The sequence below is a fragment of the Neopsephotus bourkii genome, unplaced genomic scaffold (genome assembly GCF_033783945.1).
Source record: "Neopsephotus bourkii isolate Nb327-2 ecotype Australia unplaced genomic scaffold, CSIRO-AGI_Nbou_v1 NB_753, whole genome shotgun sequence".
Taxonomy (NCBI): Eukaryota; Metazoa; Chordata; class Aves; order Psittaciformes; family Psittacidae; genus Neopsephotus; species Neopsephotus bourkii.
In genome coordinates, this window is record NW_026901251.1 from 932220 (window position 1) to 956833 (window position 24614).

Consider the following 24614-nt stretch of genomic DNA (forward strand, 5'->3'; position numbering starts at 1 on the left):
AGGGGCGAAAGACAGACTGGGAACCGGCCCCGCTCCCCAGCCAGGCGCATGGCGACACGAGTGCGCTGTCCCCTCTCCTGCTCAACCTCAGTCCCTTCCATTCAGGGAGGAAAATGTCTCCGGGTGGCAACCAAGATACCCCCGCGCTGTTCGGTCGCCCAGGGCTCTGCAGCGGTGCAGTGTCAGCCTTTCCCAGCGGGCACCGCAGAGCGAGGGCAAGGCTTTGCACGCTGAGCGGGCGGCCGGCAACGAGGAGGGAAAAGGGGAGGAGGTGCCGGGAGGGAGACCGGGAAACTGTAACTCATTGTGGATGGGCTGGACTGGCCGGGGTGGCGAGCGCTCGCAGGCCAGCACATCCATCAACCTGCCGAGCGGCCCGACAGGCTGGAGCCGCGGCTGCTCCCTCTCTCCCCGTGTCAGCCGTGATCCAGCCCAACTGCGCCCAGGCGGCGCGGCGCGGCGCGGCACGGCACGGCACGGCACGGCTAGGCGAGCTCTGGTCAGCGTGAGCCATCGGCCCGGCAAGCTCGGCCACGGCCAGCTATGCACCCCGGGTTCCCTGCGTGGCTCAGCACCCCGGGTTCCCTGCGTGGCTCAAGTGACCCGGAGTCTAATCCCCTTTCAATTCAGATTGATTTAACCCTGTCATATCCACTCGCACAAAAGCCCGTTTGGTCTCACACCACCTTTAAATTGGCCTAACACCACCAGCACCAGCAACCCCTCTGTGTGCGAAGAAAGGTCCAGCCCCTTAGGCTTCCCCCAGTACTTCAAACGGGGCAAACCAAGTGCTCTGTTTTCTTCCATTTTATGAGGTAATTTGGGTTAAGTTCTTGTATTTATTTTTGCAGTCCTGCTGTAATGATGTTGCTCTCTAGCACAGGGCTATTAAATGCTTTCAGCTCTCTATCAATGACTTGCTTGGCAGGAGTGCTGCAGCCTGCCCCAGGAGCCATGGGGTAGCATAGCCCCATACTCCCACGGCCGCAGCCTGCACCTCCGCTCTGGGGCACTGGTCTTTCTGATTACTGCTAAGGCCATCGCCTTATGAGCCATAGAAAGCCAAAATGCTTGGAGACAAGGATGAATCCCCATTTAAAGGTTGCCCCCTACCCAGCTAACGAGATGCTGGTGCAGGAATGAAGGCACTGGCTTTGCTGTGGTGCCTGATATGCATCAACTGCAACACCTCCTCGTGTCACAGGGCCTTAGCTCACAGCTCGCACTCTAAACTTCCTGCACTTTGTCTGCTTAAAGCAGAGCCAGAACACTGCTTTATTGATGGGGGTGGTGAGAATGATTTGTTCAATTTCAAAGCTTTTGCTAGAAGGATTTCAGGACTAAGTTGTGGGGTTTTGTGTTGTTGGGGTTTTTTGTTTGTTTGTTTTGGGGTTTTTTTGTTTTTTTTTTAAGAGGCTGATTTAAATAAGCATTTTCAAAATGCATGTAACAGCACTTCCTAAATGTATGCGATTTTCCCAACATGGCAGACCACCTATATATGTTACAAACACACCTCTGATATGTTTTCCACATGATTTCCAAATTTTCATTGATCTTTTTGTTTTATTGGAGCTCACATGTCCTAACATGGCCACATAAATTAATGGATTTGTGTATTATTATTACTTATTATTCAGCATTGCAGCTGTGGTCCTAAAGGAGAAAACACAATGGAACATGAACAACAGTTCTTTCATCTCTAAGAATCCCAATGCATTTTATGAGCTTAGGTCCTGCACTAGTAACACATCAATGCTGAGGAGGACAGTTAACATATTTCAGCTTTAGATATGTCCTGAAGTCAAACGTACTTAAGCACACAATCAAAATAGGGGAGGGGAGCTTTTCTAAGAATAAACATCAAAATACCCAAAGTGCTTTCTGCAACCACTGTTTAAAAGCTATTTCTGTCTTAGAATTATTCCACCATCACCAAAATGTAATGTTGTGGGTTTTTTTCTGTATTGGAACAATGAAGTATATAGTGTATCAAGGGAGAAAGTTAAATGGGATTGTGTTTTCAAATGAAACGACAGGAGGGATTTTAGATGAGCAAATACAATTACTCAAAGACAAGAATAAAGGGGTAATATCCCTAAACTTAAAGAAATACACAGTCAAGGCCCCAGTACAATATTTACCCAGAATACAGACACTCTAATGATGCCATTTTAAGTTGTACATCCACGCAATGCCAGCTCAGGAGGGCTGGTACAGACATAATGATGAATTCATTTTGATGTATATGTCTTGATATAGTATGACAGTAATAAATATTGCCAGGCCAGGAGAAAAGGAGGAAGTACAGGAAATATGATAAATTCACCTCTCCAACCTGAGAGATTTGTACTGAAAGCACTTCTTGAAATATTTTAAGTGTTTTCCAGTAAACCTCAGCCTCTGATACCAAGCTAGCCCTGTCCTCTTTGGTGTGCTAGATCTGACAGGATAATATAACAGAATGATTCGTATTGCCTCCAATATGAAATACAATATGCACAATGGAAGAGCTGGCTCATGTTTATGAATGAGCATACCTCTGCAGAGTCAGGCTCACCTCCCACACTGATGTTTCTGCACTATTAGCCTAGCATTTTCCTGAATGATCCCTCTGTATTCTAAGGACTGGATTTTCTATTCTCATCATTCATACAAGTGGAGAAGCTACAGCTATTAGTATCCAATTAAAAAGTGATCTTCATTGTAGTCAGCAAGGGCAGCTGTTTCTGCAGCAAAGCAGGTGGAAAACCAATGGCAAAATGAGATTTCAAGTGGTGGTGCTCCAGTTTGTAGTGTAGCTGCTGCATTCTTAAGAAATAACATCAGGCTTTTGCTGGTGTCTGGAAAACATCATCTGCTGTGCAGGTACTCTCTCTGTCAGCTGTTGCAGGACAAAGGACAATAGTGAAAGATTACATATGATGTGTCACAATGAAAGACTACTGTTGCATCAAATTTTTACACTCCCAGCACTACATAATGTCAGAAAACAGTGAAAAAAGGAAACAAAAACCAGCTCGAAAATGTGAAAGCATAAAACCATACTCATCAATGCAGCATTCTCACCAATGCAGCAAATCTGCTAAAGTTTATAGAAAGACTAAAGAAATATACACCAGGCAATTTAATACTGCTTTCCCTCTCAGAGGTGACAATACATGTGTCAACTTTGTTAAATCATTTGTTGGTGATTAAAAGAAAGTCAAAACCCTATTAAAAGAGAAGCACGTTTTTCTCAGAAAACCTCTTCAAAAACTTTTGTGAAATTGCTGGCTTAAAGTGAACCTATTAAAGGATGAGTATAGGCAAGTTGTGAAAAATATGTAGGGATTAAAAATGCTTTACCAAAATGCCAACAGTCACACAGGAGTATTTATGCTAGGTGGCTGCCCTGTATTAAATGATACAGATTAAAAAGGCTTCTGCTAGCCAGATAAAGTCCAAATTGCTATTGAAACCAAGCCAGACTCCTAGATTCAGATACACACTAGCTTAGATATTTATGGAAACCAAATCCAAATGTAACATGGTTTCATAGCTAACAAAAGAATAACAAGTAGCTGTTGCTAGTTAGTGGACCTGTCATAAATTATTGATTGTGAAGCAGCCTTGCCAACTCTCATGGTTGTCCTGTGCTAGGCTCTTACAGTAATCAGTATTTTCACTGAAGTGTTAGTTTCTGAAGCCCTATGAATATATACAAATCTCACTTTTCTCTCTTTATTCTTTTAGCATGTCCTGACAAATTCTAACAATAACATACCATATATTTGCTATACAGAAGAGGAAACTCAGGGCCTTGTCTTACTTCCTTTAAATTCTACAGAGAAACTTCAGGTTTATTTTCATTAAACTTTTGGCACAGTACCTGCGCTTGCAACTCAGTGTGTCCTATGTAAGGGCACACAACCCAAACTGATTGAGATATTGCATCCTGATAAGCTGTTATCTATGGAATAAGTGGTAGTAGCTGGCTGGGGGAATGCTCCTACCATGTCCGAACTGTGAAGTACTTTTGATTCAAAAAGCCTGTTCTGCAGCTCCCCAACCCAGGGACTAGAGGAGATCATAAGCACAACTAGAATTAACAGCAGACTCTGAATCCAACCTGAATTGACACTTTTTAATTTTTAGTAGATAAGTGCTCCTTTGTATAAATGAAGTACATGATAAAGTACACCTGGCTTCTGGCCACATAGAAAAAAGCCTACAAATATTGGTCCACTGCTTCCATGTCCATTTAGTAAAGCAGAAATGAGCCCATTGTAGGAGGAGATTGCCATAGGATCCATATCTCCAGCTTTGCAAATGAACATGCCTTGATGTTTAATTTTCCGTGAGTTCCCCTGCATTTAAGTACCAGCAGGAGACCATTATACTGTGACAGCACTCAGTTCTGATGACATTATCTTAAACTTTTCCCACTTGTCTGTCCTCACCCCTGTTGTGCTGCCATCATCTATTAACATTCCACTGACAACAATGAAAGATGTTGGAGCAGAGCATGCTCATGCAGTAGCCAAGCTAGTGTGCTTTCACCTGGACATATGCGTTTGGCAGTAGTTATATAGTTAATTAGCTGGATGACACTGTGCCAATTCCTCACAAGGCTCCTCTGAGGTGTTTTGTGTTTCTAATTCCTGGATTCATAGATTTTTATGGCCAGAAGAAATCATTAGATTTTCTTCAGGCTTCCCCTTCTCTACTATAAAGGCCATACAATTGCATTCACTTACTCCTGTTGTTAACCCAATTACTTGTGTTTCACTGTCTTCCAAAAAAGACATCCAAAAACTTAAAAGGATGGCAAACCGGCTTCTCCCTTGGAAATTTATCCCAACAGCTAATCACCCTAAGTATTGCACAACTAATATAGGCTTAAGACTAATAAAGCTTAGTTCCCTATGGATTCGTGTTTCATGGTTGATTGACTTCAATGCCTAACAAGCTGTGAGCTCTGATTAAAGTTTCTTCCCATATACGGAGCATTTTTAAGGTCTTCTCCCAACTCCTCGTGGATCTTCTGTGTCTTACAGGTGTGACAACTCACATTATAGCCCTCACAGTACCTCAGATTATTATAGATCTCTGTCAGGACTTTTCTATGAGAGGTTTCACCTATTTTTTACCACATGCTTTCATGAAACCTGTAGAAACATAACTGCTTTTCAGACCTCCCCCCCTGCCAAGAGTGGCTGCAGAGAAACAAGTTCAAAAGTTATCGGAGGCACCTGTACATGTACATGCATGCACACATATACACAGCATGGTTACTTGCATCTTTTTTTTTTCTAACTAATTATGCCTTATTTCTTATTTATTTGCATTTTTTTCTCTTTTCCTCACTATGTCTTTCTTTTCTTCCTCAGTATGACTTTCATCTCCAAATAGGAGTGCCTCTTAGCACACAGAATTTGCTGTGTACTGAAGACATTAATGTACTCAGTATTGGTTTTAATATGATGAACAATTTGAGTTACTTCTCTTTCTTACCCTACTGTATTTTTTCTCCAGGTTGGAATAATTTTTATTTTTCTGTAGTATTGCCAATTTTTCCTATTGCAGACATCATGATGTGATGATGTTTTTCCATATTTTTTCCAAGTACATTATCTGATCCAATTAAAAAAAATACATGCCTTCCTACAAAATTTTCTTGTATCCTTAGACCACCATAGTTACAACAACACTGCTAAGAGACAGGAACAGTATGCAGTATTCTCAGTGTTAATCTCCCCAGTGTCAGATAGAGGCAAAAACACCTCCTTATGCTACTCCCAACTCCCCTTCTTATATATCAAAGGACCACATCAGTCTTTTCCCAGAACATCTCACTGGGAACTCATGTTGAGTGACTTGTCTTCTTTGACCTCTAAATCCTTTCCAGAGCTTTCTAAGGCACAGTCTTTCTATTGTTCAGAGAGAAACTGCTAATGTTCCCAAAAATCCTATACGTATTACACTAGAAGAAAGGTTTGTTGCAAACAATTATTTTGGATGAAAAAACAGTCCGTAGCCATGTTTCCCAAAAGCAATGTAAGAAATACCCACCAGAAAAAAAAAAAATTAAAAATAAGGAGACTGAACATACTATACTAATCTTAACATGTTAAAATTATGCTTTGATATTGTTGGAGAGATGGAAAAAGTAGAAATAGGACTTCGCATGCCAACTTTAATGATTTATTTTTCGGAGAGAGGGACAGAAAAAATATGTTGCAAAGTCCTGTAATTTCCCCTCTTATTTCCCATGTTTTAGGCAGGTTTTTTCAGTAGTGCTGATAATCAAGCTGTATGTGTCTGAAGCTAGTGAACCAAAATTGTGTGAACTGAAATTAGAGGCCATTTTGAAAATAGCAGGCTTGTCTTGCCTGTACCTTGACTTTGTTTTCAGTAATCATGTTAGTAAAAATGAATTTGCATCTTGTAGAGATATTGAAAGACAGATTAGCAGCTTTGACAGTCTCGGAGAAAAGCAGATCTATAACACTGAAAATGTATTTAAATACCTTTTTTTATTGTTTTGCATATTGCTTTTCACTAAATTATCTATTCCAGAGTTCTTTTTGTCAATCAGTTCTGTCCTACCTAATCACTGTCAGTTTTGCTAATTAAGAAATGAAAGTCGGCTGTTTGATGCTATACTCTTTCGCATCTATAATGAAATCCAATAAAGACTGAGGAGAAAAATAGTAATTTTCCTGTGGGAAAACAGTACTAAGTTTCACTGGGTCATTTAACAAGAAAATAAAACTAAGCAATGCCCATTTTGGTGCTCACATACCAGTTCCTGAGACAACAATTCTGCTTGTGGACCAGCTTCTTGAAGGGCTTTCTGTCTCCAGGAAACTACTGAGAATGCTCAGCTCGCCTCAGATAAGAAGGGACTTGCTATGACAAATCCTAAGTCTGAGGAAACTTTTCAGGTAGAAACTTCTGAGCAGGCATATACATTTAGATGGCTTTTAGAGACAGTCCTGTCTGTCTCTTGTACCATACCATTTATCAAAGATGTAGAGAGGTAAAAACAAACAAAATAATAAGATGACAGGCAAGAAAAGTTGTAGAAAGGGAGTGTTGATCAAATAGCTTTTGACTGAAGCTTGCAGATGGGAATAAATTTTAAATTTAATCTTTCTTATGGTAGTAGTAATACAGAAGCTTTGATTTTCCTTTATACCTTGTCTAAGAATATACAAATTACCTTCAAAGAAAATGAGAAGCAAGCCTTTTAATTGGGAGAAATTAATGGGTATTCTCTGTCCTGATGGTTCTAGCTCAGTTTAATGGCTGCAGAAATCTGACTCTGCAAATACTAATGCATAGAAATTGCTTACCTGCATCAAGTTATTTTCATGATCAGAACCCAATAATGGCTCATTTGTACAGCTGTTAATATTAAACAACAAACCCAATAAAAGATGTTAGAAAAAGCCTTAGCTGAACCTAAGGCAGTACATAAATCTGCTGAGACTTCAAAACCAGCACTCACTGCATCCATGGAGGAAGAAAGCCAAGGGAGGCAAGTGAAGCTTCTAACTGTGGAAGTTAATTAACCCTATTTTTAGCTAGAAGGGTATTTCCTTTTCTTTCTAATATTCACCCGGGTTTTAGGTTGCAATGATTTAATATTACAGACAAAAAAAAAAAAAAATGTACTGGAAAATTTGGTTTGAGGCCTTAAAGTAAAGAAAAAAAAAAAAAAAAACTAGATAAAATACTAAGGCAGCCTTAAAGATGCACCCATATGCCCCTTCCAGCCATACTTAAAAAAATATTTTTCATGAGATTATAAACAAAGGTGGATTAATTAGTAAGAGATAATTCTCATGCATTGCACAATGCATTCATCTCCCTCAGATCAGCACATTTTACTGAATGATAATGTCAACAGCATAAGTTCTTACTGGTCAAAATTACATATGCATGATGCCTCTCAATTTTAAGACTACAGTCTTAAGGGGTTTGAATCTGTATCAGGGCATAGGAGACATGATACTTCTAACATAATTTCTAACATGGGTTCATTCCTGATCTGAACACTTTTTAGTTCAAAATAGCGATAATGAACATGGGAGGATTTGCTTTTGATTTTTCAGCTTTGGGCACAAGCCCATTGGAAGTGTCATCAATGAAAGCTGCAGGTGCATATCTGCTCTGAAGATGATAGCCTAGGAAAAGCTATGACCTGTCTGAAGTCTACATGATGCGAGAATTATAGGAAGGCTTCTTAGCATTAAAGAAAGTTCTGGTACAACCTTCTGATGGGAAAAGCAAAAATATTAACATATATTTTAGCTAGATTGGTTCATGAAAATGCTCTGTGGTATGGTTGCATATGACAGCAGAGGACTGTTACCCTAGAGGTCTCTTCCAGCCTTATATTCTTGTATTCATTGGAAAACACCTGTTTATGTCATTGTACCCGAGATCTCTTCATGTGTTCTGAATTTGACTGGAAATGTAGCTCTGCAGATACTGAGATAACAGTTGAAAATACAGCTTTTAACTCTTTTGCTTCTTTAATAATTAAATAGGTACACCAATTATGTACTACACTAGGTGATAGATTTATATGTACATTTGCAAAAAAAAAAAACAGTGATATGAACAGAAAAATGCCATGTCGCTTAGCAGTGCCTAGACACAGTGACATTTGAACACAAAATACACAGCAAAGGAGGTTTGAGAGGAGACAATCATAGCACTGAACAGAAATCACTGGCAATATTTAGCTGTTATTGTCAGCTCTAAGGAAATTAAGGATAAGTATCTTTATCATTAAGCAATAAAGCTTTAAGGCAAAAGAATATGCTTGTGAATACCATCTCTCTAACCGTCCCTGATAAATTGCCTTTTCCCGCTCCTGTTCTCCACCCATCCTTTCCTTTCCTTAAGTGACTACACCCTTTCACCTGCTTCACCCTCACGCCTTGCCAGCTTCAGTGCTTAGAGCAATTCAGAGAGCCCTGCCAGCAAACCTCCAGCTCTGCTCACTGCTGCACTGCTCCACCTCCTACCTGCTGCTCTACGGCCTGTCTGAAGAGACAGGGATTGGCAAGGGGGTAGGTGAAACACTCTGAGAACACAGAGTGAAGCAGCAGGTTCCCAGCTGGCAGTAGACAGAACAGGACTTAACTTTTCTCCCACGAGACCTGAGTAACCCATAGCTAGATGGAGTTGCCCTCCAGTCACTATTCATTTACAGAGAACATCAAAGGTCTAGCTATGCTACATTATGCACTGCTTCTTCAAAAAAGTGAGATGCTATTGAAATATCTGGTAAACACACAGCATTTTCATGATATAATTGCCAATGAGGTAGCATTCAATAATAATAAAAAAGCTCTGAGGCATTCTGAGAAAATAAATATGTGACTAAGAATCCTTTTGTAATATAATGCAAACCCCTCACTCAATAATATGTTCATGGAATCTATTTAATTAATTAATAAAAGTTAATGAGCATTTAAACATACTGTGCCTTTGGCTACCAAAGGGAAATATTCTGGCCAATGAAGGCAATCAAATTACTTAAGAAACTGAAAAGATTTTTTTTAAAGCAAGCCTGAAAACTTATTTACAAAAAAAAAAAAGAATGCCTGAGATATGAAGAATAAGTATCTTGTATGTGTACTGTTTGTGTCTGAGGTCACCTTCATTTAGAAGCTCACTAGTTCGTTGTATTTACAAATGAACATCTTTTCATTAACACTCATACTTGTGGATGTAAATAATTGCATTGTATAGCCAGAGAGAATTCTGGCTCCAGATCAAAACAGGGTACATACAAGACGTCCCTGAGGTGATAGCAACTAAGTGTATCACTAGACACAACATACAAGTCAATAGCAACAACCTTACACAAGATTTCACAGAAAGTCACATTCACCTAAATTTGCTAGTGCACTAAAACACAGCAAGAATTTTTCCCATGACCTTGAGTTAGAAATTCACAGATATTTTTCCAGGGTTTATTTTCCAATCAAATTATTAGAAAACAACAACAAGAAGTTACTGTATGTGAAGGAAACCATAGTGACTCTTGGTCTCATCGGAAAAGTCTATCAACGGCATCAGTTTTGTTAGAAATTTAAGATAGGACAAACCTCCTAGCCTTTTGCTTGGAGCAACTAGTCATCCCAGCCAAAATCATAAAACTTTCTGGAATGCCAAGTTACATGAAGAAAAATGAGATATGAATCATGTTTATTTAACTTTTATTTAAAGATAGCAATAACTTCTTTGCGCTCTTTGGCAGCCTAGGGCTGCTTACGAGTTACACCTGTAACTTCCATTAGGTTAATAAGATTATACCTACTCATTAACCCCCAGCGTATTAACAGCTAATTACGTGTTTTAGTTTTTAAAAGTGGATGTCCCCATGCAGGTTGTGGGGGCTATGGGAGGAGAGGGGATGACCCAATTAGGGAGAAAAAGTTTAAGTGTGTGAAATGAAAAGGTAAGGCTGTGTCTACAAAGGGTTCTTAGAGGTTAAATATTTCAGGCTAGGAGGATGTTCATTCTAGTGTATTCAGATTAAATGAATGTGCAGGTGGAATAAAGACAAAGCGCTGATATTGTAACATGCAGCAGCCATTCACTTTAAAGATGCTTCTGATATCACAGTGAATTTCTTTAGTGGCTGTTTACTCTTTCCTCTAGAGCACTCATAAGTGCCCTATAGCATATAAAAGCACAAAATGTACAAAAAATCTATTTCCAGCTTGCCCTCTTAGACAATATTAAATTCAGGTCATTCTAACTGGAGCTAGGCAAAATTTGCAGCTACAGCCAGTTTTCAGAATGTTAAAATATACTATGTGATGTGTAGTCATTTTACCCAGTTATTTTGTGTTGGTGATCTTTAAGGTCCCTTCTAACCCTAACCATTCTATGAAAATAAGGATATTTAAAATATTTTACGTATCAATGCTATTTAACAATTTAAATTTTAGCACTGTTTCAGTGTGAAGCGTTTTGATCCCTGTGTTAAAGAAAACTTTATTTTGAAATTCTCTTGAAGTTGTTTCAAATAGTAAAAAATTTTCCTCAAAAATCTTCTCTGACCCCTTTTTATTTGTGTTTTTGAAACTGCTAGCAAGCCAAATGACCTATCCTTCACAAAGTCCTTTCTCTTAAACACAGAACTTCTCAGACAGGGCTTAGCCTGCTGAACCCCATGTAATCACTACCACCAAAGTACAGTTATGGTGTCATGCAAAAGATAATGTCACTGAGACTCTAGGTATGAGAAAGATGATTTGTTTGACTTGATTTTTTTCCTCATAGCACTGAGAAAACCCTTCAGGCAAAATCTTTTTTTTTTTTTTCCCCTTTGTTTTAATTTTTCCTTAAGCAAAAAGGAGTGGGACTCATCTGTTAGGTGTGTGAGACTTTGCAGGTCTGGTTTTACAATACACCATTTAGTCTTTGGTGAGGCTTGTTAAACCCTGAAAGGAAAGTCATGCATTGACTGAGTGACGCCACCCTGAGGTTGATTCCCAAGGGAAAATAAAGACTTGTTCCTGTCTTTCAATCGTTAGGTGACCAAGAACACCTTCTAGCAAGTGATAGCATACCAAACCTTGGCAAGCTGCATAATAACATTAAACCCAGTGATCTAATTATTCACCTCTAATATAAAGGGCAGGGTTCCATGGGAAATCAAGAGCAGTACTGAGAAATACACCCAGTAAATACATTTCACAATACAAATGGAAGCAGTTTGTCAAGACTCTAACCTGGGAAAATTAACTTGTGAAGCTGTCCTATGCATCCACTGTGCCCAACTCAGAATAATTTCACATTTATGCAGGGAGAATCTTTAAAGCTTTAAATTATCAGCTTTAAACACCTTGTTTAAAACACCACTTTAATTTGTTGTGGTTCAGAGGCCTTTAACTTTTTATTATTCATGGTGATACATAATATAAATATACAAATAAATACGGCATAGGAATTTAAACTAAACCCTACTGATCTGCCTACTGATCTGTGAACATAAGAGAAAGTCACAGGTCGAAAAGTAATACCTTATATATGCCAATGAGAAAGTCAGCAGCACTCAAGATGGTATATAAGACCTTTCTCCAAAGTTATACTTCATTTTCATGATTGCTTTTCATTTTTTACCCTGTATAACCTAGTGTGTTGCCATGAACCAAATTTTTGCTGTGTAAAGGTACAAATTTCCAAACATATCCCTAAATATACACTGAAAATATATGCATGCTCATTCATTTGTTCACCTCAAACCTTGGATTTTTTTGCAAAGTAATAGCTACACATGCCAAAGAAGTGACTGTTTTATACCCTCTGTATACAGAAAAATAGATTTTTCTGCAAGTATATTTCAAACTGTGGAATATTTGAATTGCAGCCCAAGTAATTACCTGAGAAGTCCACTGGGAATGTGCATATTAGAACAAGTTGTAAAATAATCTCCTCCAAATAGCTATTAAAAACAAAATTACAGATCCTGGGCCAGATCCTCAGCTGCTACAAATTGGTGGCTGTTACAAGTGTCTTTGACTTCATGTGCGCAAAGTTTGAGCTCCAAGAGAAATTTTATGGTAAAAGGACAAATTACTGAAAAATTAGGTTCAGAGTAGAAACACAGGTGGTATTCACACCATTTCTTTCAAGTTCCTTTAGGCATTTAGCTTGGCTTCTCTGAATCATGCCTGCCTTCTCTTCATTGGCAGTATGAGGAATCTGGGTTCCTCCAAACCCCACCTCTACAGATGACTGAAGTAGTATCAGCCAGACAATGTAAACGCCCTGAATACTACAAAAAAAAAATAATCATGTCTTCTGTCAATATAAGTGAATTGCTAGAGAGACTCTGCAAAAAAAAAAGTATCAAGCCATTTCATTTTAGAAGCTGTGGCTATATGCAAAGGCAAATCAATTGTTGCACCAATTTTCTGCATCACTTTTGAATTTCTCTGGGATTCTCTTAATTAAAAGGTGTTTTGAATGATGCCTTGCTGCCTATAATAAGAAAGATTTTTATTTCCTTCTAATGATGGCCTAAATGTCGTGTAGTAGCCAACTGACTAACACAGGGAAATCCCAATCTTTCAGCTCCACTGTATAATTTATGCAATATGTTCAACACTTTCCCACATAATAAACGTGGGAATCCCTTACAACCAGTCCAAGGTCTGAGGTTTTTTGTATGAATCATGTTCGCTGCATCCTGGCTTTACCACACCCCCAGCTACTTCTGCTGGGAGCCAAAGAGTTACTGCAATCACCACTGCTAGGAGATACCATGTGCAAAGGCATTATCTACAGTAGTGTGCAATGAAGATGAGAGCCAGAGTCTGATAACTTTATCTCAGGGTTACCTGGGAAAGAGTCCTCTAGGTGTATTTAAAAGAGTAACTTTAAATAATGAATATATTAAGAGATATTATCATTCAAATATTACTTCTTGCTATGACAAATCTTTAATGTAACCCTTAGCCAGGTTCTGTTTATTTAAGGTGATGCTCATTTGAATAGTTTGGGAAAGAGTGTACCTGTTATTCAATTTGACAGCTCTTTGCAACACAGAAGATTCATGTTTGAACTTGTACAGAGAAATGTCATTGTCTTGTCTTTAGAAAAGATATTCAAGATACTTTACATAAAATTCACATGCATTTAGCCTTCCTGAGTGGCAAATTTACTGTCTGGCAGAAAGTTTTATATAGAGCAGGGGCAGATGACAACAGGTTGCCCCACTATTAATGCAAAACTGCTAATTTTAATCAGCCCTCAAAAACTAGTGTACTTTTTGAATTATGCTCAGTGCAAGAAATTGAACCAGAAAGTTGCCTGGAACATAGATGTCTCCACTATGTATTTATTCCTGCTGCTTAGAGCCCTCATAGATGGTAAAGTATATCATAGGGTTAAACTTACTTTTCTCTGTTATATGTGTTTCACTTCTTCTATTTTGTATTGTCAGGTGAATCCCAGCTCCACCTATTGCAGTCAGGAAACAAGAATTTGTCAAGGTTTTAGGCACTCAGCTCAACTCTGAGCACCTTACTTAGACTTCTGCTCTGAATCATCCTCTATACACCTGTCTGCTGACTCCAGAGGGAACCAAATCAAAAGACTCGTCAGATTAATCTAGCCACAGAAGTCAGAATCCAGATTCTGAATGTCAAAAAAAGTCACACACTGTTGTGGAGAAATAAAAACGTAACAACAACAAAAAAAAAATCTAACAGCAGAAAAGGATCTGTGCTACATTTTTAAGAGCAAGGTTTTAGAACATTTCCATCTCATTAAAGCTCATTTTTGAAGGGGTAGAAGGAATTCATAAAAGAAATTGTTTTTACACTATTATGCAAAGCTGCACTAGCCACAATCCACAGCCACTTGTTCTGTTGAGTACTGGGAGTTTGCACTGGCTGCATTTATTGTAAGAAGCAAGGGGCTCAGAAATACAGATCCTGAGTTTGGTTCTTATCTGCATCACTGATTCAGTCTGTGATATTAAGCAAGTCATGTAAGTGGTGTCAGCTAGGCATCTCAGATCTTCCCACATCATAGAAATGCTCTTTCGCTGAGTTAATTTATGCTTATGAAGCACTTAAACTTTTTGTAAAATGTCAGTGTAGCAGTATGAAATGGAGTTTCTCGCGGGTTCCAGAGGAGCTGGGATCCGTAACACTGTGGCAATCAATCAGCGGTATTACAGAGTGAGAGCACTGTGCCTCCCTGAAAGACAAGCATACACAAAAGTTAAGAAATTGTTTATTGCAGCAGTAATAGGAAACTTTTGTATATAATTTCCCTTCTTACTCAGAGGCCCTCTAACATCTGTCAGGCCAGGCCTAGCACTTAGCATACAGATCTGAGGAGAGAAACACATGCCCCATTTCCTGATAGCAGCTCACCCGCCACTGCTGCCAGACTCAGTGACCAAGCATAAGACACCAAGCTCAGTTCCACCAGTGTACACTTAGACTTCATGGATCAAATCCAAATCTGCACAGGTGTAAATGTGAGCCACACAATCTGTTCAATGACTTTAATGACATTTCAGCTCTGGTCGCATGGCACTCTCTTCACTTTAACCATTCAAGAAGCCATGAGGACTGAAGCCAAAAGCTGGTCACCTTCCGTTCCTTGCTTCCTTGAGGCAAACATTATTTTGATCAGCAGCTCTGAATATCATTGCCCTGCCCACCCCTCCAACCCCCCCCCCCCCCCCGCCCATTCAGACAGTGCCAGTATGGTCAAACAGCAGTGACCGCAATATTGAGGATTGTTCAGAGGAAAGGTGATCATGGGGATCCACACTTTTCTTACTGATTCCTGATTTGAGTCAAAATCTGTGCAAGCTCTGCAATAGAAAAACTGCTGCATTATCCCCAACACCAACAAACCACTCTTCTTTCTTGTATTTATTCATAATTCCTGTTCACTGAGTTGTTCTCCTCTCCTGGGTTTATACACCTGTGCTCCTCTCCGCTCTTACCCATAAACTCATAACCTTTGGGCATCTGGTAATGTCTAATGCTGCCAAGTTTTCCTGTGAGAGCAAGCAAGCTCAGAATGCAACAGTGACAGTAATCACTGTAACAGACAATTTCAAATATTGTAACTTCCTTTTACACAGCAAGGACAATTTTCCCAGCCTAAAAATAAAAGTAAAAAAAATTAGAACTGAAAAAGCTTAGAACTATCTAAAAATGTGTGTTTTAAGCCAATCAGGAAGGCTATTCAATGGTTTTAATTTTTATTCTTTACATCTACAGACACCTACTCATGTTCACACATCTATACATCAGAATATTTTATCACGTCAGTGATAACTTATATTTTTTTAAGACATGCAATGCAAGATATTGCAACTGATTGCAGTCTATTTCTATCACCCAAAGACTTTGGAAACATAAGCAATGTGGTGTTCCTTATCTGCTGTATTTCCTTCTCTTTCTGCATCACAATACATTTTGCACCCTGACAGAGGATTAATCACCTGATGGGAATACCACAGACTGCAGAGATCTGCTGGGAAATATATTTCTGAATGACTTCACACTAGTCAGAAGTTCATGATGTCTATGATTTATTGTCTCTGGTGAATTTCTCATTGCTGTTGAGAATTTAAACTAGTTCAGCTGCTTCTAGTGATGAGGCACAGAATGCAAATACAAGGCCACAGTAATGTCTGTGAAGCTCAGATTTGGAAAGCAGCTTTTCCAAAATACGCAGGGAAATGATGAATTTATACCTGAGGAGAAGAGCAGCTTACTTTTCAGCTGTTTCCACATTCCTTTTTTGGCTGTGCTGTAGAGCCTTAAAGGATAGAAGAATTGTGGCCAAAACCTGTACTACTCCTTCAATTTTCATCACATTTTCACATGGTACTCTCAGCATATTTCAATGTAATAAGATACACACATGGAAGAGCAAAAAAAAAAACCAACAAACCAAGATGTCAGGACTGCGCTTTGGCATGTTCTGGAGGTACCAACTGGAAACTGAAAAAGAGAGCAGCTCAGGTAACCAACAGATGGGGTTATTTATACCCAGGAGGGTAGAAAGGCTCAGTTGGATCAGTCAAAAGCAGATGGCAACACGATACAAGTTCTACCTTGAATAACGATTTCAAAGCCCTGATCAGGAGGAGTGAATGTAGTTTGGCTGACATCATTCAACGTTTCAACTCATTTTTAAAGCAATTTCTATTTCTGAATATCTTCCTCATTGTTCAGGTTTGATATTCAGTTCTATGCCTTTCTTTCTGGCCTTATATATGGTTAATAATTTCTTTGGGATCATGAATCATTAAAAGCAGTGTTTATTCATACAAAATAAGCACTTAACATTTTGCAATCTCTAAGTATACTTCAGTGAATATACAACATGGGGAGCAAACAGACTTTAAAGGCTGTCTTCACTCAACAATGTTATAAAAAGACTAAAACTATTCAAGATTCTTATAGTGTTTTAAGCATTGAAAAGTAAAACACATCTGATCATGCAAATGAGAAAAGGTCTGACTCCTGATTGGTTTGCCCCTGTGTAAAGGGGCATAAATCATTAGTATTCTGATGTGAACAACTGCAGATGACAATGCTAAGCAGAAGTACTGGAAAACTAAGGTTATAAGCCAGTCAACCAAGCTAGTGAGTGAAGCAGTCATTTCTTCATGGTCATATTTATATAAATGTGAGAGACTGATAAATCTGAGGGCATAACAAAAGCAAAGAATCAACCTAACACTTGACCTAAGAGAAAAGAAACAAGAAAGGAGAGTACAGTGGGAGATTGATAGGAGAGGCATTCTCTCCTCTGTTATTCCCCTACAGTCTGGACGTGCCTATCCCCCATTTTGAGAATTTATGTTTTCCCCTGCAATGAAGTAAGGTTTTGTCTCCTTTCAGCTATCACATTCACCTCTTTAAGAAGGCTTACTTTGCCCAAATTCTTTGACAAGGAGTGAGTGAAATCACAACCCCACTGAAGTCAGTGGGAAATTTGCCATTCACTATAATGGAGCCAGGATTTCACACAAAGTTTATATCTGTAGAAGACCAGACTGAATCTAGTCCAGTGTTTGTGAAGTGCTTTGAAGTAGAGAGTGTTGCAGCACTGGAAGTATCGCTATTATTGTTATTGCTATTGAGTGCATGACAGAGAAGAAAGGTAGAACCCTCAGAGTGAACTGGAAGGAAATACTGATTCTGCAGATCTTCCTCAGAGGTCAGTACATGGTATTTTTCTAAACGGTTTCCTTTAAAAGTGTCTAGTAAAATTCACTTTCAACCTAAATACTTTCTTGGCATGTTAATCAGAAGCAGATCTTCCTACCACGTACAGCCATACTGACTGAAAACGTCCTATCTTTTTCTTCTCGTACCTTTCCTAGAGTTTTATTATTGCTCTCTAAGGATTAACCAAAATACTCTACAGAGAGCTTAAAATGTTTTCAGAAACACCACAAAAGCTCAAGCGGGAAGGGAGAAACAATGGTTTCCTTTCAGCCTGTCTGTTCTTCCTCTGAACTACAGTGTGGCCTTTGCACTTCATTGGCCCATGGAAACGAGAGCCTGGGATTCAGCAAATGTTGGCAAAGATGAGCTATTTCACTACTTGTGGCTGTCGTGTATGTGTTACCACCAGACAAGACAACAGTTGATCATCAAGGAAAAAAAGCCCTCTCCCATGATCTCATTAACCGGTTTATTCTGCCACAGACTCATTCAAAATTCTTTTCAAGTTACATGGACAGCACAGCAGTCAGGAAATGTGTTAGCTGCTACCAAAGGAACTAGCATTAGAGCCTTGGCTGTCATCTCACCCCAGTATCCTCAGATCACAGCCCTTGCAATTCCCCCGGACATCTTGCTCATTAGAAAAGAACGCTCCCCGTAGGGTTCAGACTCCCAGGGACAGATCTTCAACTGGTGCAAACTGTCAGTGCTCCGTTAACCTCAGGCAACCCAAGTTTTTAGGCTGCAGAGGATTTATCAGCAACTCGGCAGCTGTGAGAAGAGCACAGAGTTAGGTCAGAGAGTGAACAGGCCAGCATCTGTGATTCAGCCATTGGCACACTCAGCTCAGCTGAGAATTCCCAACCACAGCCTACAAAAGGGAGTTGTTACATCTTGATTAATTTCAAATTACACTGTCTTCTTTTAGTCTCTACCTTTTTTGGTTATCTCAGTGCACAGCAATGGTCCCAGTGGTTGAGATCTGCACAGTTGAGTTCTTGACTCTGATCTTAATCATGTGGCCTGTGATGGAAACAGTGACAAATTACTGCTATCCATCAATTACAAATAAAGGAAAAACTTGTATAGTTTCCTAAATTTAATCCAATGTACTATAATGCAAACAAAGAGAGTGATATAAAATATGCTATTAAATAGTTCACTAGATATTTAGTAGGTATATTTGCCTCTAGAAATGCTATAACCTAGGAATTTTCTGAAAACAGTTTCTCCTTCTGTTCCTGACTTGGGTGTCATTCACTAACAAGCTATTTGCTTCAGTTGTTCCTTTGAGACATGCCTGCATTTTAATTCTCCGGACGCCACACTTAATTCAGGACTGAGATAGATATCTTAAAATACATGAGACAAAGCTAGATTCTCCAGTGCAGGTATCTCAATGTAGGTAGGCCTCAATGTTATATGAAGGCACTTTATATAAGTACATTCATAACATTATCTCATAACTGAGATAACAAGATATCTCTGTAGGAAAAAATTATGTCTTATTAGCTTCAACTCAGCACTGTATTAATGTGCCTATGCAGTTTCTGGAATGGAGTCTGGAATGGATCTGGTTTGTATATGGACAACTCCTTTTGCAGCAGAAGAGATCACATCTATCTGCATACAATCATGTCAACACCTCGCTTGACACTGGTATGGTTATTTTTCAAGATGTTTCTTAGTCTCTCAGTACTTTGGAAAATGAGACTGCTTCTTTGTAAGTTGAAATATGGATTTAAATGCCTGACTTTATATAGATAAATTTTAAAACATTGGCAAGAGTGAATAAGTATATTAACAAGAGCAAAAGCAAAAATATTTAAGTATTTGCTATTAATATGTATCTTTTTTCCCTATTTAAGGTTACCAGTATAAAATGCTAGGTTTGGATGTAGCATTTCAACCAGGAAACACATTCTTAAGGGAAGATACGACATGCTTTTCTACCACTCATCATAGAATCATAGAACAGCCAGGGTTGGAAAGAACCTCAAGATCATCAAGTTCCAAACCCCCTGCCATGGGCAGGGACACCTCGCTCTAAACCATATCACCCAAATCAAACATGACAATCAAATCACAATCAAACATGACAGCTGCATGTGTTCTTTCTCACATGTAATTCTTAGTGCTACTTTTCATGGCCTGTGACATAAAAAGAAGGTAACTGGGCCCACTCTCCTTTCTTTGGAAGAGACACAACACTGCACAAATCAGTACTTCCTTCGTGCAGCACTACTCTTAAGCATCCATGTGTAACTTCAAGAACACAAAGTGGTTTTTGATTCAAACACAACAGGCAAGGGGAGAATTTAGAAAAGGAGAAAGAGGAATAGAGTCATGCATCCTTTCTGTGCCCTCAAAACCCACACAGACAGCTTGGGCTAGAGAGAGAAAAAAAGATGGGTAATTTTCAGCCAATAATCTAGTATTTTACCATTGTCTGAAATCAGCAGTAATATCCTTATGGATTTTAGTGGGGCCAGGATTTCACTCACTCTGTTTTTTCCAGACACAGAAAGTCTAATGTTTTTCTAAATTAACTTCTTATTGGGGCCACTTCTCCCTTTTCTGACATTTGGGGCAGCCAAAGACCTAATTGTGCTAACAGCCCTTTGATGTGCCAGGACTCTGTGGCTTCAAGGTCCATCCTGCCTTTGGGGGTCACACGTGTTCGTAGCCCCATGACTGAACATTACCTCTCAACACATCTTCCCTGCCTTTCCTACTGCTGGGAACACACAGGCATCCTCTAAAAATGCATCTTGCCTCCTAAGCAGCTCTAAAGGCCTGCGGTGGGTCGGCTCCAGTGATCAGCTGGAGATTTTGTTTAGAAGGCTTCTTTATGCTGTTTATGTTGCTGTCAAGTCTAGCTCGCCACAGACCTAACACTGCCACCTCTTTGTTTACATACCTCCACTCCAGGACGTTATAATCCTCCTCTACTAACACTGCCCACTGTGTGAGGGTGCACACTCTTTTTGTAAAGTTTGTTAACCACATTGCTATAAGATACTCATTCAAATTCCACCCAGATAGACCTCTTGCTGTTGGCATTTAATTATTCTTGCATTTCTATGTAAATAAGAGCATTAGCCAAAATAGAGCCTATTATAGAAGATAAGGTCAGGCACGTCTTTAGAAGAAAAGGAAGCTTTGGAAGGTTCTGTACTTTTGACAAGAATAACTTTCTGAATGAAGAAAAGTATGTCGAAAACCGAGCGTTTTCTGCTGGGGATAAATCACACTGTTGAAAGTCGTACTCTGTCTTTATGTATCTTTCTTAGGAAGATTAAGAGGACATATTTAATATGTATACATAAAGTATGTCCTTGTGAGACTACAAAGCCTTTTCATATTTCCCTTGAAAAATATTATACACTTAAGATCACTCTTTTTAAAGATTCACAGCTCAGAAAAGATTTCAACCAAGGTTTTGTCCCAAGCTGGGTATCAAATTATTTGACAGTCTTCTTCTCAGTTTGGCTCACATACGTAAACATCTGGAGAAACATGTTCTAAGTTTAACCACAGGTTTTATATCATAAGATAAGCATACATTTTACATCCTCATTTAAATCTTAAATACTGAGATCTCATAAATTCATATGGGTCCCCAGCCTTCCACATATAAATGTCCATTTCCCTTTCAAATATGTTTAGAAAAATAACATAATCCTTCAAACAAAAATATCACTCTACTGTATTTAGATTGATAGGAATCGTAGGAAGCCTTACATGATTTTTTCACACCAAAATGAGTCTTAACTCAGTTGTCAGGTTTTCTGTCAAATCCAATCTAGATTCCTGTGAAAGGTCACTCAGATCTAATGCAGTGGCCCAAGTTTTATTGTACCAGGACATTGTAGTTAACTGCAGATTCCCGTCTAGCATTCTCAGTAATCACACTGAGAGGTAGAACTGAAATCACACTGAACAGCTACAGAGCTATTTCCATTAAAGTAGCTTCTGAAGTTGAACTCGTGCAAGTTTCTGGATGATAAGAAACTGCATCAGCTATTTCAGCTCTTATTTTGGTCACATTCCATTCAGCTGAACAGGAATTAAGCATCAGTGGGTTTGCTGCTCCAAAAATCTATATATAACACAATTCAGTGTACTCAGAATGAGACTTGAAATGTTATTTTCTTGTGGCACATCTGTCTGGACAATACAATCACAATTTATCCAAAGGTTGCTATGTTTGTAGTAGTGTCAGAAGTGTCAGAATATTTTTTTCTGTAATAGTTTATATGGATCACCCCTGTAATAGTTTATATTGATCGCTCAAGTTCTTCTTTCTGAGACAACAGTAAAAATCAGAGCAGAATTTGCTCACTGTTTTTTACTTGCAGATCTCTGGATACCCTAAAAATATTTCACAATTAAGATAATAATGAAGCTTATGCAATTAACTCATTTTATTGCTGAGTACCACCCAAGCACTGCAATGTAATTCACATGCGTTGTTTGATCTAAAGGTAACTTCAGCAGTTGAAGCTGAAATGTATTCTCACTGTATTGCCCTGTTATCTAACACTGTCGACTGCTGCATTAGAGAAGTGTAAAAGTGATTTACATATAAATATAAAATCAATTTTATACAAAGCAGTCTGTACAAATGTCTTTTACTATATGGTTAAAAAAAAAAAAGACAATTTATTTGGCTGGAAATGCCTTGATAAACAACAGGTCTCATTGACTGCAACATAGAAATACTCTAATGAATTTTTAATATCTTTAGTTGTTTAACTGGATCTTACTACAAAGAAGCTGAAGACACAGAAGCATGATGTTTCCTCCACTGGCACATTTAAGAAATCAGCAGAGGCATGCCAAGAAAATGTTCTGCTTTCAAAACAAGGCTCCAAGACTGAACTCCAGGGAAAAAAAAAAATGTGTTTTGTCACGGTTTCCACAATTAAACTGCTGCTGTTGATTGGAAATCTATATTACCATTTCCTCAAACTGACTGCACTTTGTTCTGTCCTTTACCTCACCAGTGGTACTATCTGTGACTGGCTGGCAGGTGACACAAACTGATCACATTCGAAAACAAATTAAAGGTCAGAGATCTCTGATTGCACAAACAGCAAAAGGGAAATTTTATTTTAATACATGTGCCATTTTCCCATGAAGTTAAAACATGATCTTCAAGATGATGCTGTGCTTCACTCATCGCTCTCATTGCACAAGCCTACCGACTGCAGAGATCCTTCTGCTCTGTTCAACAACCACAAACTGATTAACAAGACTGAACTGAGAAAGTTCACCTTGAAAATCTTCCTCGCATCCTTCATTTATTACCAACATCCCCACATCTTCTTCAGGTTTTAAATCTCATCCTTACCACAGTCCTGAGCAATAGAAACCAAGGCACATTAAGACAATAAATCATTACAGACTCCTCAAGCGTTCTACTGTTTGTCTGGCAAACAATCCACTGTGCTTTGAGAAGCCTCCCAGCTTGCCTGGAGGCTTTCTTTGCTGGAAAAACCTATGTATTATCATCACCAGCAAAACAATGGAGTTGGCCGCAGGCACAGTGGTAACACAGTGCACAAGCAGAGGGAATAGGCCCATGCAGAGCTCTCAGAGCAGTGATCGTGAGGAGTGTAATACAATGAGGCCTGCAGAGTGCTAATGCACATTGGGGTTGCTGTGCCAGTGATCCACTCAACAGGCTGCATCTCCTGGCAAAGTGACAGGATAGTATTAGCGCTGGTCAGAAAGCCAAGCTACTTGCTCAGTTTCCTCATCTCAGAAGAAGAGGAGTAATACAGCAGGGATAGGAAGAGCTTCAAAGCATGCAAAGACATGAGAATTGTTTCTGCACTAAAAGAAAACAGAGCTGCTCCTTCCTGAAAGGCTTTTTCTGAGCACAGTGAAGAAGGTCCCGAAGTTCACCTGCCCATAGATTTCCTTGAATGAGAAATAACATGTAGAAAGTGGGCGTCTTCTTCCCAGAATACACTCCAGAGTGTTTGAGTATGAACCTCATCCTCCCCCACATTTGTTTGTTTTATCCATCTGTTATTACCCCGTATTTGATTATGAATTGAAAGCATTCTCCCAGAGCTGCACTCTGAGCTTTTTAAACTGAAGTGTTTGAATAAGGCTTGTCACTACAGGAAGGATGTAGAGGGCATCACATTCCCCAGCTGCCTCCCATCACCCTTTCCCCACGGATGCAAACAGGGAGAGCTCTCAGCAGCTGCTACCACTTCCCTGTTTCTCCTGCTGAGATGCTTCCATGCAGGAGATGAAGAGTGGCTCTGTTGCTTGCTTTTAAGTGAGTTGAAGGAGCCTGAGGGCAAACAGAATGGTTCATTTGGCTCTGTCTAAGCCTACAGTGGCACATTTGTAAAGGGATGGATTCCCTCATTTTACACTGCTTTTACAAGGAAAAGCAGACAAATATGTGAAAAAGGGGTCATGTAGCTAGCTCCCTGATTCTCCCTGCCCCAGTCACAATGCCTGGTTAAAGAAATTGTCCTAATTTTTCCCAGATGAGTATCCCAAGGAACTGCGCACAGTCCTACAATGTATTTCTTCTGGAAGCATTTGCAGAAGTAGGATGTTTTGGCAATACTCTTTTAAGGTTGGGAAGTCCCCCCTTTCAGAAGACTTTACAGGAAGGTTCAATTGGGGGTGATTTCCACTCATTCTGCACTGGCTGAAATAGCCTGTTGAAGTCATGGGCTGAGAAGGAGCTTCCCTGCTCCAAGTGTCCTGCAGAACCAGCTAGAACTTTTCTTGGCCTAGAGCATATATCTCCACCACTACTGGAGAGTGGTAAAAGCCATCAGGCTGCATGGCAGCCAGCAAAGCTGGGAACATCAGTATGTATTGTGTACTGTTCTTGAGTGAGCAGAC

The 24614-nt window shown here is 39.4% G+C and overlaps 1 long non-coding RNA gene across 1 annotated transcript; it reads left to right on the forward strand.

Moving 5' to 3' along the window:
• Positions 1-716: 716 nt before the first annotated feature.
• On the forward strand, positions 717-23870 carry LOC133212952 (uncharacterized). Its single transcript, XR_009725653.1, has 3 exons — positions 717-815; positions 1641-1810; positions 22483-23870. It is a non-coding gene; the product is annotated as an uncharacterized LOC133212952 (long non-coding RNA).
• The last annotated feature ends 744 nt before the right edge of the window (positions 23871-24614 follow it).